This window comes from Pleurodeles waltl, chromosome 10, assembly GCF_031143425.1.
Source record: "Pleurodeles waltl isolate 20211129_DDA chromosome 10, aPleWal1.hap1.20221129, whole genome shotgun sequence".
Taxonomy (NCBI): Eukaryota; Metazoa; Chordata; class Amphibia; order Caudata; family Salamandridae; genus Pleurodeles; species Pleurodeles waltl.
In genome coordinates, this window is record NC_090449.1 from 984,514,018 (window position 1) to 984,529,586 (window position 15,569).

Here is a 15,569-nt window from a genome sequence, read left to right on the forward strand (position 1 = left end):
GTCAGGACATATAACACACATTACTATATGTCCTACCTTAACCATACACTCCACCCTGCCTTTGGGGCTACCCAGGCCCTACATTAGGGGTGTCTAACATGTAAGAAAAGGGAAGGTTTAGGCCTGGAAAATGGGTGCACTTCACAAGTCGAATTTACAGTTAAAACTGCACACACAGAAAATGCAGTGGCAGGTCTGAGACATGATAACAGAGTTACCTATGTGGGTGGCACAACCAGTGCTGCAGCCCACTAGTAGCATTTGATTTACAGGCCCTGGCACCTCTAGTGCACCTTACTAGTAAATCAAATATGCCAATCATGGATAAGCCAATTACATATACATTTTTTAAAGGAGCACTTGCACTCTAGCACTAGTTAGCAGTAGTAAAGTGCCCAGAGGAACAAAAACAGCAAAATCAGAGTCCAGCACACATCAACAGCTTGGGAAACACAGGCGAAAAGTTAAGAGAGACCACGCCAAGGATGAAAAGTCTAACAAATAAAAAAAAAAAAAAAAAAAAAAATGATAGGGAAAGTCAAGTTTTGGCCCACTTGCCCTGGCACCGGAATAGTCTTTATTTTAAGTGAATATGCATATACAAACAGGTTAAGTGTGACTCTCAGAGCTTGAAGCGGGCTTCTCATTGCCCAAGACTGTATGCTATGATGATAAAAACATAACTGAATGTCAGTTGAACAGATGAGTGGATGAATAAGGTTGACCCAAAGCCCTTCTATATGTGTAAATATGTAGGTATTTTTTAGTTATTCATGTTTTGAATACATGAGAGTGGCAATACAGCTAAAGAAGTCTCTATGTCCGCCCTAAAAAAAAGGAAAGGACAAACAACCCTACCTGCATTGTGTTGTGTGTCATTTAACATATACAAATGTCTGGAATAGATGGAAGGACTACAAGTAATTAACCAAAGGAGGTTCATTCAGGATAGGTTCTGTACTGCATAGTTGTGTGGTTTTACCATTAGTTAATGGTCTCTCATGGCTTACATTGCACTTTTGTGTACTTCATCATAGCCTTAGACAGCATTGATAGAAGTCTGCTGTGCAAAAATGAGAGAGGAACAAAACAAGGTGCACATCAAGTATGCTGGAAATTGTCAGACTATTAGAACATCCACAAGATGTAAAACGCATGATAATGAGATACGAAGAGGAGGTATCCTTCAAAGATGTATTTTTTTCATTGGTAATTAACTTTTCTGTATCTACCAGAAATTGAATTATCAGTTTGAGAAAGGGGCACCCATACAAAGTTAAAAAATAAACACTGGGTAGGTCTTCACAATTCTAAGTAAAACGCTGCTCATATTGTTAGTTGTGGAACAAGCACCAAGTAGTTGCCCTGAAGAATGCATGTTAAGTACCAAAAGTAACAAAACTTTTAATATAAAAACAGTATAAACATCCCTAGACTAATATAGAAAAACAGGGAAACATTTAATGAGCACAAATAAACCAAGACAATAAAATATCAAATATGGGGAGTGGCAGACATGAGTTTAATTTTTTTTTAAGACAACAAGCACCTATCTAAAGTAAAGCACCAATATCACTGGCAGATTTGCATTTGATGGAGACCTAGTGGCAATTTCAGGCTGATTGTAAAGGTGTGGAGATTGGGAATGCCAAGCGGTTTTCAACAGTCAAAGGTGTAGATTTACAAGAAACTGGTGCATAAACACTGATGCACCAGTTTCCCTGAGTTGTCCCTGCCCCACCTAATGTCACAATGGGTGTGCCATATTTACAATGCGGTGCACCATGGCAGTCGTTAGGACAATAGGATCATCATTTCTGAGGCTGTTGTGGTGCTTTGCTGCACTAGCGTCAAAAATGTTGACGCTAGTGCAGCAAAGTGCAGGGCGGCCCATTGATTGTAATGAGTGTGTCATTGTAACTCCTGGTCTTAGCAGGCGTTAAAAAGTATGGATAAAATGTCACAGTGAAATCTTGTCGATTTCACTGGCCATTTTTTCAGGCTTCCCTGTGGCGAAATGCACCCTTTGTATGCATCATGCTTGGCGCAGGAATAATGTGGCACAAGGGGGTGCAAAGTGGTGCAATGCATGCACTGTGCCACTGTGTAAATCTGCTGCACTAAAAATGCCTCCCTAATGCCGCATTAGCATACAAAAATTGAATTGACGCACGGAGGCACTAGGAGCTTTAAAGGTGCCCCAAAGTGTTTAGTGTGGAAGTAAAATTCTTCCAAGGTGCAAGGGCCAAAGATAAAGCCAATAAGGGTCCAATGACACCTGGTCTCATTGTTGAGCATAAAGCCACTGGTTCTGGCATCAGAAGTTTAGAGCAAGACAAAGCTGGACTATGTAGCCACCAAGATAACTTCACCACTTGGCTAGTTTTGTTACCTTGACCAGAACCAAGGTTTTTTGTTTGTTTTTTTGGTTGTATTTACTTTTTACAGTTTTTTAAACTGGAGCCCAGACAGAGCACAGCAACACTCCCCAAAGACATACAACTTTGCCATATATATGGGTGAAGTACATGCTTTCTTAAAATGTGTGCAATTCCTGTGCCAACTTACAATGGCCTTACTGGAAGTTAAATACACACTTTAAGTACAACCAATCTTACAGTACCATATTAGGGCAGAGCACAGGCACTGTGGAACTGGATAGAAGTATCTAAAGGCATAGTAACATATTATCAGCGAACGTACAGTTCAGAAAAAGCTGAAAAATGCGGGGTTCCCACTCAGGAAAGCAAAGTTGCTATAATGACTAATTTACATTTTTAATGGGCAAGAGGAATATATCTCCCCATCAAATGAGTAAAAAACAAGTCCTTGTACTTTCTAAGATGGTAGTGTGCTTTACCACCGCACCCCCTTTGAAGAACAATAGTCTTGAGATAGGCTGAAGAATAGTGTTAGAAATGGGGTCTTTGGTTGACAGTCAGGTTACCCCCTGTTCAAGCAAGGACCCTCACTCTAGTCAGGGTAAAAGAGAATCACCCTCAGCTAACCCCTGCTTACCCCCTTGATAGCTTGGCAGAGCAGTAGGCTTAACTTCAGAGCGCTAGGTGTAAAGTATTTGTACCAACACACACAGTAGCTTAATGAAAACACTACAAAATGACACAATACCGGTTTAGAAAAATAGGAAATATTTATCTAAACAAAACAAGACCAAAACGACAAAAATCCGACATACACAAGTCAAGTTATGAATTTTTAAAGATTAAACTCAAAAATAGCGTTTAGAAACAAAAATGCTTCGATGAGATGTTAACACGGCGTCGTGACGGAGTCGTTCCCAACAAGCCGACACCAGCGGCGCCGGACACAGAGTCGTGTAGACCCCCAAGTACAGTACCTTTGGTGAAGAGTGCAAACAAGCCGATGCGCAAAGTCGGGAATCGCGGCGTCTGTGCGAAACGTTGAATCCGTGCACTTCGAGCGGCGTCGGTCACGACGTGGTGCGGCGACTTCCACGGAGTTGCGGACTTCAGCGGGGTTGCTGCGGCGTCGGGCCTGCGAAGAGCGTCACGTTCCAGCGAAGGTCACGGCGTCAGGTGCAGGCGGCGTTACCGGATTCAGCAGCAGCGTCGGTCCGAAGTCGTCCGAAGTCGATTTCCTTGGATTCCACCAGCTTTCCTTTCAAGGGCCCAGGAACTGGATAGGGCACCACTTGTCAGGGCAGGAGTCTCTCCAGAGACTCCAGGTGCTGGCAGAGAGAAGTCTTTGCTGGCCCTGAGACTTCAAACAACAGGAGGCAAGCTCTAAATCAAGCCCTTGGAGATTTCTTCACAAGATGGAAGGCACACAAAGTCCAGTCTTTGCCCTCTTACTCTGGCAGAAGCAGCACTGCAGGAAAGCTCCACAAAGCACAGTCACAGGCAGGGCAGCACTTCTTCCTCAGCTATCAGCTCTTCTCCAGGCAGAGGTTCCTCTTGGTTCCAGAAGTGTTTCTAAAGTCTGTAGATTTGGGTGCCCTTCTTATACCCATTTTAGTCTTTGAAGTCACCTTTCTTCAAAGGGGACTCACACCTACTTGTGAAATCCTGCCTTGCCCAGGCAAGGCCTCAGACACACAGCAGGGGGTTGGAGCCGGCATTGTCAGGGGCAGGCACAGTCCTTTCAGATGAGAGTGACCACTCCACCCCTCCCTCCTAGCAGAGATGGCTAATCAGGAAATGCAGGTTACACCCCAGCCCCCTTTGTGTCACTGTCTAGTGCGAGTTGAAAAACAACCCACCTGTCAAACTGACCCAGACAGGGAATCCACAAACAAGGCAGAGTCACAGAATGGTTTAAGCAAGAAAGTGCTCACTTTCTAAAAGTGGCATTTTCAAACGCACAATCGTAAAATCAACTTTACTAAAAGATGTATTTTTTAATTGTGAGTTCAGGGACCCCAAACTCCACATGTCCATCTACTCTCTAGGGTAATCTACACTTTAATCATATTTAAAGGTAGCCCCCATATTATCCTATGAGAGAGACAGGCCTTGCAACAGTGAAAAACGAAATTGGCAGTATTTCACTGTCAGGACATATAAACCACATTACTATATGTCCTACCTTATCTATACACTGCACCCTGCCCTTGGGGCTACTTAGGGCCTACCTTTGGGGTGCCTTACATGTAAGAAAAGGGAAGGTTTAGGCCTGGCAAGTGAGTACACTTGCCAAGTCGAATTTACAGTGTAAAAATACACACAGGGACACTGCAGTGGCAGGTCTGAGACATGATTACAGGGTTACTTGTGTGGGTGGCACAACCAGTGCTGCAGGCCCACTAGTAACATTTGATTTACAGGCCCAGGGCACCTCTAGTGCACTTTACTAGGGACGTAACAGTAAAGCAAATATGCCAATCATGGAGAACCAATTACGTACACATTTTAAACAGGAGCACTTGCACTTTAGCACTGGTTAGCAGTAGTAAAGTGCCCAGAGTAACAAAAACAGTAAAATCAGAGTCCAGCACACATCAACAACCTGGGGAACAGAGGCAGAAGTTAAGGGAGACCACGCCAAGGATGAAAAGTCTAACACGTGTCCCCCTCAGCTAAAAGTGGGGAGCAACTACCCAACCTCGTGGGAGTTCTCATCACTAAGGCGGAAGAACCTGGACAGACCATCAGCATTGGCGTGCTCTGTACCAGGACGATGTTCCACCGTGAAGTCCATCCCCAGTAGGGAAATGGACCACCTCAACAGTTTTGGATTCTCAACCCTCATCTGCATTAACCATCTGAGGGGCCTGTGGTCGGTCTGAACTCGGAAGTGAGTCCCAAACAAGTAGGGTCTTAGCTTCTTCAGTGCCCAGACCACAGCAAACGCTTCGCGTTCTATGGCACTCCACCTACGTTCCCTGGGTAGTAACCTCCTGCTAATGAAGGCTACGGGTTGATCTAGGCCCTCTTCATTAAGCTGTGAGAGTACTGCTCCAATACCATGCTCTGAGGAGTCTGTTTGCACAACAAACTCCTTGGAGTAGTCAGGTGCCTGCAGCACAGGTGCTGTGCACATGGCAGCCTTCAGGGCATCAAAAGCGTTCTGGCAAGCCTCTGTCCAGATCACTTTCTTGGGTTGCTTCTTAGAATTCAACTCAGATAAGGGGGTAACAATGGTACCATATCCCTTAACAAACCTCCGGTAATTTCCTGTGAGACCTAAAAAGGCTCTCACTTCAGTCTGGGTCTTGGGAGGCTCCCAAGCCAGAATCATGTCAATCTTAGGCTGTAGGGGTGCCACCTGGCCACTCCCCACCTGGTGTCCTAAGTACACCACAGAACCCTGCCCTATTTGGCACTTGCTCGCCTTAATAGTGAGGCCTGCCTTCTGCAGGGCCTCTAACACTCTCCAGAGGTGTTGCAGGTGTTCCTCCCATGTGGAACTAAACACAGCAATGTCATCCAGGTAGGCGGCACTGAACTCATCCAGTCCTGCCAACACCTGGTTGACCAACCTCTGAAAGGTGGCAGGGGCGTTCTTCATCCCAAAGGGCATCACATTGAAGTGGAAGTGCCCATCTGGGGTAGAGAATGCTGACCTCTCCTTTGCCCCCTCAGTTAAGGCAATCTGCCAGTACCCAGATGTTAAATCAAACGTACTGAGGTACTTGGCAGCTCCTAACCGATCAATGAGCTCATCAGCTCGGAGGATGGGGTGTGCGTCAGTCTTGCTGACCGCATTGAGACCCCAGTAGTCCACACAGAACCTAAGTTCTGGAGTGGCACCAGGAGCAGCAGCCTTTGGGACCAAGACCACTGGGCTGGCCCAAGGACTGCAGGAGTGCTCAATAACCCCTAGGGTTAACATTTTGGAGACTTCCTCCTTAATGCAAGCCCTGACTCTGTCAGTCACCCTGTAAACCTTATGTTTAACAGGTGTACTGTCCCCAGTGTCCACATCATGTGTGCACAGGTGTGTGACTCCTGGGATCAGGGAAAACAGCGAGGCGAACTGTCCCAGCACGTGGCGACAGTCCCTCTGCTGTTCCTCAGTCAGGGAGGGGGAGAGGATCACTCCCTCCACAGACCCATCTTTCTCTCCTGCAGACAGGAGGTCAGGAACAGGCTCAATCTCTTCCTCCACCCCGTCATCTGTCGCTAGGAGCATGGATAGCTCAGTTCGCTCAAAGTGTGGTTTGAGGCGGTTGACATGTAGGACCCTCAAAGGGTTCCTGGGGGATTGCAAGTCTACCAGATAGGTGACCTCGCTCTTTCTTTCCACCACCTCAAAAGGCCCAGTCCACTTATCTTGGAGAGCCCTAGGCTCCACTGGTGCCATGACCCACACTTTTTGTCCAGGCTGAAACTCAACCAGAGTGGCATTCTGGTCGTACCACCGTTTCATCTCCTCCTGGCTTGCTTCCAGGTTCTCCTGAGCGAGACTCCTGAAGCGGGCAGTCTGGTTTCTTAGTGCCAGCATGTAGCTAAATACATCCTGGGGTGGTTTACTAGGAGCTTTCTCCAAAGCCTCCTTCACCAGACTGAGCGGTCCCCTCACAGGGTGGCCATAGATGAGCTCAAAGGGGCTAAAGCCAAGTCCCTTTTGAGGCACCTCCCTGTAAGCGAACAGAAGGCATGGCAAGAGGACGTCCCACTTACGCCTCAAGGGCTCTGACAGGCCCTGAATCATGCCTTTCAAGGTGCGGTTGAATCTCTCAACCAGACCATTACTTTGGGAGTGGAAAGGGGTGATGAACTTGTAGGTTACCCCACACACCTTCCACAGAGACTTCATATAAGTGGATATGAAGTTTGTACCTCTATCAGATACCACCTCCTTGGGGAACCCCATGCGGGTAAAAACTCCCATCAAGGCACGTCCCACTACGGGGGCAGTGACTGTCCTTAGAGGAATGGCTTCTGGGTACCGTGTGGCATGGTCCACCAAGACCAGGATGAACCTGTTGCCCATGGCTGTCTTGGGATCCAGAGGCCCCACAATGTCAATTCCTACCCTTTCAAAGGGAGTACTGACTACAGGTAAAGGTTGGAGGGGAGCTTTGCATTTCCCCACACTCTTGCCACTTGCCTGACAAGTCTGACAAGACCTACAATAAGCAGCTGACTGCTTGTGCATCAAGGGCCAGTAAAAGTGGGAGACAAGCCTCTTATAGGTCTTGTCCAGCCCTAGATGTCCTGCCAACGGCACATCATGAGCCAAACCCAGTAGGAAGGCCCTGAAGCACTGGGGTACCACCAGCATACAAGCTGACCCAGGCTCAGGAACCTTAGGCTCACTATACAGGAGGCCATCCTCCCAATAAATCAGGTGAGTACCTGGCGCCTCGCCAGCCGCCTGGGCTGCACTCCTTCTGCGCTGTGCAGAATGCTTCCCTGGTGGGTCCCCCTTCCTGCTGCCACTGCGACAGCTCAGGGACCTCCCCCAGTTCAGCCACCTGTTCCCCTGTAGGCTCCGGGGCATCACCCTCACGCTCTGCCTCCTCCCGGACCGTGGGAACTTCTGGGGCCGGTTTCCCGCGCCCCCTGCCCTTCCTCTTCTTGGCGGTCCCCTAGGCCACTGTTTCAGGCTCCAGGGGCTCTTGACTACCCTGATTGGCTGCCATAGACCGGGTGGATACGCATACCCACCCAGGCAGACCCAACATCTCCAAGTGAGACCTGTGTTCCACCTCCTTCCAAGGGGAATCCTCCAGGTCGTTACCTAGCAAACAATCAACAGGCATGGTTGGACTCACAGCTACTTTCCAGGAACCTGAGACCCCCCCCCCCATTCAAAGGGAACCTGCGCCACTCTGCAGAGGCGCTCAGAGTTGTCTACCGCAACTACTTGGTGAAGTATCCGGGGATCAATCTGCTCTTCAGACACCAGGTGACTCCTCACTGTAGTCACACTGGCTCCTGTGTCTCTCAGAGCCTCCACCCTTTGTCCATTGATGGTCACCCATTGCCTGTATTTCTTAGTGTTATCAGGCACTAGGGGCCATATTTATACTTTTTGACGCAAAACTGCGCTATCGCAGTTTTGCGCCAAAAAGATTAGCGCCGGCTAACGCCATTCTGAAGCGCCATGCGGGCGCCGTATTTATTGAATGGCGTTAGCCGGCGCTAGCAGACCGGCGCTGCCTGGTGTGCGTGGAAAAAAACCACGTACACCAGGCAGCGCCGGCGTTGGGGAAAATGATGTTAGGGCGTCTTAAAATGGGGCAAGTCAGGTAGAGGCAAAAAAATCACCTCCACCCGATTTGCGCCATTTTTAACGACGCCCAGACGCCATTTACATGACTCCTGTCTTAGTAAAGACAGGAGTCATGCCCCCTTGCCCAATGGCCATGCCCAGGGGACTTATGTCCCCTGGGCATGGTCATTGGGCATTGTGGCATGTAGGGGGGCACAAATCAGGCCCCCCTATGCCAAAAAAAATAATAATAATTTATACTTACCTGAACTTACCTGAATGTCCCTGGGATGGGTCCCTCCATCCTTGGGTGTCCTCCTGGGGTGGGCAAGGGTGGCAGGGGGGGTCCCTGGGGGCATGGGAGGGCAGCTGTGGGCTCATTTTGAGCCCACAGGTCCCTTAACGCCTGCCCTGACCCAGGCGTTAAAAAGAGGCGCAAATGCAGGTTTTTTTGCCCCGCCCACTCCCGGGCGTGATTTTTGCCCGGGAGTATAAATACGACGCATTTGCGTCGCAGTCATTTTTTTAGACGGGAACGCCTACCTTGCATCTCATTAACGCAAGGAAGGCGTTCACGCAAAAAAATGACGCTCATTCCTCATACTTTGGCGCTAGACGCGTCTAACGCCAAAGTATAAATATGGAGTTCGTTTTGCGTCAAAATTGCGTCGAAAAAAACGACGCAAATTCGGCGCAAACGGAGTATAAATATGCCCCTAGGTTTCTCTGGACCATCTCACTGTCCCCTAGTGAGACAAGGGTCATTTCTGCTGGTTCCCATCCACCTGAAACCAACTCCTCCCCAAGCGCTACACTGGCCAAACCCTGGGACGGTGCACCAGTGGGTGCCGGTGTACTTTTGGGGCATTTGGGGTCCCCCCTCACATGACCCACCTGGTCACATGCATAGCACTTACGTGGGGGACCACCTGCCACTGGCTTCCCTTTGGACAACCGTGGCTTCTTTTCACTGGGGGGTTGGGAATCCTTACCCTGGGAATCAGTTTGGGGCCCTTTAGAGAACTCCCCCTGTTTGCCCTTACCCCCCCTTTCTTCTGAGAGGGACCCTGCCCACCCTTGGCGTGGTCTCCCCCATACCTCTTTTGGACCCTGGTGCTCTCCCAGCGGTCCGCTTCCTGCGCAAGCTTCCTGGGGTCAGTCAGCTTGCTGTCAATGAGGTGCTGGCGCAGCTCTGGAAAACATAAACTGTACAAGTGCTCCCAAGCAATTAAATTGTAAAGCCCCTCATACGTGTTTACCTTACTGCCCTTCACCCAACCATCCAGTGACCTGCAAAAAGAATCAACACATTCCAACCATGTTTGGGATTCCTTTCTCTTGTAGGATCTAAACTTCTCCTTGTACTGCTCAGGGGTGAGACCATACCTGGTGAGTAAGGCCTTCATGACAGGGTAGGTGAGACTCTGAGCATCCCCTAAGGCCGACAGTGTGTCCCTCCTGTCCCTCCCCTCTGCCTCAAAATGCTTCCACAGGGCTGCCCCCCATGAGCTTCAGGGACCAGGTTCATGTGGAGAGCTGACTCATAACCCTTGAACCACAAGTAGATATCATCCTCCCTCTTATAATCCCTCACACGGTCTTTTGGGATGTGTACCCTTCTCTCCGGCTGCACTGTAGGATTGCTGCCACCATCCCTACTGGACTGGCTCCTCTGATCTAACTCCTTTAAGTTAAGCTCATGAGCCAGCTGCATCTTCCTTTCCTCAAGTACTGCTCTTCTCTCATCTCTTTCTTTCTCCAGATTGAGCTTCTGCAGCTCCAATTGGTATGCCCTCTCTGCCTGTCTGTCCTGCAACTCCTCAGGTGTCAGACCCCTGGATGAAACACTGCTACCTGCCCTGGAGACCTTCTCCCTGGACATAACAGGCCCGCCCACAATACCATTGTGTACTGAACACTCTTCCTCATCCTCCTCATCTCCCTCATCCTCTGTGTGCCCTTCAGTGCTCTTGGCTGTCACCCAGGCCCTCAGCGCCTTTTGCAGCTCCTCCTTCCTGGATGAGCTCTTAATGGGACAGTCAAAACTTTTACAGAACTGCTTCAACTGAGCTTTGGTATAACTCTCCAATTTCTCAAGGTCAAAGTCAGCTCCAACTGATGCATCTCCAAGTAGAGACATGATGAAAGGTAAAAAGAGTGCAAAGTTCCAAATGCAGAAACAAGTTCCCAAATGAAGTTCAAAGTCAATCAAGAATCAGCGAAAAAAAACAAAGTGGACGTAGGGAAAAATCCACAAAAAGAGAAAAAGAAAAAATCTCAAGACAAGCAGTATGTGGTCACGTAGTGGTCTGAACTCAAACAGTAGTGTACACTTAATTACTGTATGTCAAGTACAAATACAAGTCCAAATCCCAACCGCTGATCACCAATGTTAGAAATGGGGTCTTTGGTTGACAGTCAGGTTACCCCCTGTTCAAGCAAGGACCCTCACTCTAGTCAGGGTAAAAGAGAATCACCCTCAGCTAACCGCTGCTTACCCCCTTGATAGCTTGGCAGAGCAGTAGGCTTAACTTCAGAGCGCTAGGTGTAAAGTATTTGTACCAACACACACAGTAACTTAATGAAAACACTACGCAATGACACAACACCGGTTTAGAATAATAGGAAATATTTATCTAAACAAAACAAGACCAAAACGACAAAAATCCGACATACACAAGTCAAGTTATGAATTTTTAAAGATTAAACTCAAAAATAGCGTTTAGAAACAAAAATGCTTCGATGAGATGTTAACACGGCGTCGTGACGGAGTCGTTCCCAACAAGCCGACACCAGCGGCGCCGGACACGGAGTCGTGTAGACCCCCAAGTACAGTACCTTTGGTGAAGAGTGCAAACAAGCCGATGCGCAAAGTCGGGAATCGCAGCGTCTGTGCTAAACATTGAATCTGTGCACTTCGAGCGGCGTTGGTCACGACGTGGTGCAGCGACTTCCACGGAGTTGCGGACTTCAGCCGGGCTGCTGCAGCGTCGCGCCTGCGAAGAGCGTCGCGTTCCAGCGAAGGTCACGCCGTCAGGTGCAGGCGGCGTCACCGGATTCAGCAGCAGCGTCGGTCCGAAGTCGTCCGAAGTCGATTTCCTTGGATTCCACCAGCTTTCCTTTCAAGGGCCCAGGAACTGGATAGGGCACCACTTGTCAGGGCAGGAGTCTCTCCAGAGACTCCAGGTGCTGGCAGAGAGAAGTCTTTGCTGTCCCTGAGACTTCAAACAACAGGAGGCAAGCTCTAAATCAAGCCCTTGGAGATTTCTTCACAAGATTGAAGGCACACAAAGTCCAGTCTTTGCCCTCTTACCCTGGCAGAAGCAGCACTGCAGGAAAGCTCCACAAAGCACAGTCACAGGCAGGGCAGCACTTCTTCCTCAGCTATCAGCTCTTCTCCAGGCAGAGGTTCCTCTTGGTTCCAGAAGTGTTTCTAAAGTCTGTAGATTTGGGTGCCCTTCTTATACCCATTTTAGTCTTTGAAGTCACCTTTCTTCAAAGGGGACTCACACCTACTTGTGAAATCCTGCCTTGCCCAGGCAAGGCCTCAGACACACAGCAGGGGGTTGGAGCCGGCATTGTCAGGGGCAGGCACAGTCCTTTCAGATGAGAGTGACCACTCCACCCCTCCCTCCTAGCAGAGATGGCTAATCAGGAAATGCAGGTTACACCCCAGCCCCCTTTGTGTCACTGTCTAGTGCGAGGTGAAAAACAACTCACCTGTCAAACTGACCCAGACAGGGAATCCACAAACAAGGCAGAGTCACAGAATGGTTTAAGCAAGAAAATGCTCACTTTCTAAAAGTGGCATTTTCAAAAGCACAATCTTAAAATCAACTTTACTAAAAGATGTATTTTTTAATTGTGAGTTCAGGGACCCCAAACTCCACATGTCCATCTACTCTCTAGGGGAATCTACACTTTAATCATATTTAAAGGTAGCCCCCATATTATCCTATGAGAGAGACAGGCCTTGCAACAGTGAAAAACGAAATTGGCAGTATTTCACTGTCAGGACATATAAACCACATTACTATATGTCCTGCCTTATCCATACACTGCACCCTGCCCTTGGGACTACCTAGGGCCTACCTTTGGGGTGCCTTACATGTAAGAAAAGGGAAGGTTTAGGCCTGGCAAGTGGGTACACTTGCCAAGTCGAATTTACAGTGTAAACATACACACAGGGACACTGCAGTGGCAGGTCTGAGACATGATTACAGGGTTACTTATGTGGGTGGCACAACCAGTGCTGCAGGCCCACTAGTAACATTTGATTTACAGGCCCTGGGCACCTCTAGTGCACTTTACTAGGGACGTAACAGTAAAACAAATATGCCAATCATGGAGAACCAATTACGTACACATTTTAAACAGGAGCACTTGCACTTTAGCACAGGTTAGCAGTAGTAAAGTGCCCAGAGTAACAAAAACAGTCAAATCAGAGTCCAGCACACATCAACAACCTGGGGAACAGAGGCAAAAAGTTAAGGGAGACCACGCCAAGGATGAAAAGTCTAACAAATAGTAAGATAAACTGTCTCTAAATCGGTGTCAAAGTTTGTTGTAAGAGAAATAAATTGTCTGCCTTTGTTGGAGTGATCCTTACAGTAAGTTGCAAAATAACGCTGCAATCTCATGCTACAAATTGACACCTCTGACACAGGTAATGAATCAACATTGCAGAGCAAACCCAGACTTTGTGAAGTAGCACAATATGGTAGGACATTCATTTAGATGACTCATGGACCACTTATATTGGGAAATGGGCAACCTAAAGGCACTCCTTTCAGCCATGAATGCGACTTGCACAATATTTACATGTTCAAAGAAAGCGTGTAGGATTAAGGTAGTGTGCTACCCTTTCTAATGTTCTAAAATCAGGAATATTGTTATTATGTAAACTATTTAATGAAATATCAGACTGTTGGTATGAAACTTATGTGACCAAATATCCAACTTTTTGGGTATGATTAAGGTGTAGAGTAGAATTATAGATGCCCTGAGTAGCAGTCAAACGCATGGCTATCATGAAGGTCAAACCATCATCTTGTTTTACTTATTAGGATATTTTAATTAAGCCTGGGAGTAAAATATGTAAATGAAATTACACAACATGCCCTATATTATTATGTGAAATGCCAACTGTTGGGAATGGCCTTTTCTGCAGGATCATCCCCTACTGCATTGCCTTCCTCCTCCCCTTTTGCTGATTTCACTTTTGTTAGCTTTAGGACTCTGGGCACTTTATCAATGCTGACCAGTGCTAAAATGCAGGTGGTCTGCATTCTAAAACATGGTGATATTGGCTTCTCCACAATTGGCATATTTAATTAATTTACTCAAAAAGTTCCTAATAAAGTGCTTTATATGTGCCCAGAGCCTGTAAATTAAATGCTACTGGCGGGCCTGCAGCACTGATTGTGCTGCCCACTACAGTAACCATTTAATCATGTCTGAGGCCTGCCACTGCAGAACCTGTATGTTCAGTTTTATACTGCTATTTGGACCTGGCAAATGCACCCACTTGCCAGCCCCAAAACTTCCTTTTTAGTACATATAAGTAACCCCTAAGGTAGTAGTATCCCAAAGGGCAGGGTGCAGTGTCAGGCCTTGAAAAATCATAAAAATATTACTAGACCTGCAAGTAGAGTAGCATGGATAATCTACTTGACCGAACTGTAATGTACTTGACCCAGAAACAGGTCTCAAATAGTGTGATCCGAGGCAAATATTGTATTTTACAGTTATCTTTTTCTTCATTCTCACATATGAGTGCACCTTCAAATTCAGCATTTCTGCTGCAAAAAAAATCCTCTCTTGTTTGATTAAATACACTAAACATTTGCCTCCATGTATAATAAATCAAGCTCACATATATGGTACACATGATCCATCCATGACTTGCCTCTTAGTTTACTAACAGCTTTGCCATCAGGGCAGGAGTGTTTCTCAGTTTATGTTTAAACACTCACTTTTAATAAATATATTACTAAAGCATGACGTGATAGCACACTGTCATTTACAGACGGTAAATTTCCAAGAAATGTCCAAAAACCTTCCCACTAACTTGCAACTTTACTGATAAAAATATATAGGGGGTCATTCCGACCCCGGCGGTCAAGGACCGCCGGGGCCGGGGTCGGCTGGAGCACCGCCAACAGGCTGGCGGTGCTCCGCCGGGCATTCTGACCACGGCGGTACAGCCGCGGCCAGAAACGGAAAGTCGGCGGTGTACCGCCGACTTTCCGCTGCCCATGGGAATCCTCCATGGCGGCGCAGCTTGCTGCGCCGCCATGGGGATTCCGACCCCCTCACCGCCAACCTGTTCCTGGCGGTTTCGACCGCCAGGAACAGGATGGCGGTAAGGGGTGTCGTGGGGCCCCCATAAGAGGGCCCCACTTTGAATTTCAGTGTCTGCTCAGCAGACACTGAAATTCGCGACGGGTGCCACTTCACCCGTCGCACACCTTCCACTCCGCCGGCTCCATTCGGAGCCGGGTTCATCGTGGAAGTGTGTTTCCCACTGGGCTGGCCGGGGCCGGGGTCGGTGGGAGCACCGCCAACAGGCTGGCGGTGCTCCGCCGGGCATTCTGACCGCGGCGGTACAGCCGCGGCCAGAAACGGAAAGTCGGCGGTGTACCGCCGACTTTCCGCTGCCCATGGGAATCCTCCATGGCGGCGCAGCTTGCTGCGCCGCCATGGGGATTCCGACCCCCTCACCGCCAACCTGTTCCTGGCGGTTTCGACCGCCAGGAACAGGATGGCGGTGAGGGGTGTCGTGGGGCCCCTGGGGGCCCCTGCAGTGCCCATGCCAATGGCATGGGCACTGCAGGGGCCCCCGTAAGAGGGCCCCACTTTGAATTTCAGTGTCTGCTCAGCAGACACTGAAATTCGCGACGGGTGCCACTTCACCCGTCGCACACCTT

At 48.3% G+C, this 15,569-nt stretch overlaps 1 protein-coding gene across 1 annotated transcript in view; it reads left to right on the top strand.

The window, feature by feature from the left end:
• THSD7A (thrombospondin type 1 domain containing 7A) overlaps nucleotides 1-15,569 on the top strand; it is a 934,571-nt gene that overhangs the window by 663,220 nt on the left and 255,782 nt on the right. The window lies entirely within an intron of this gene.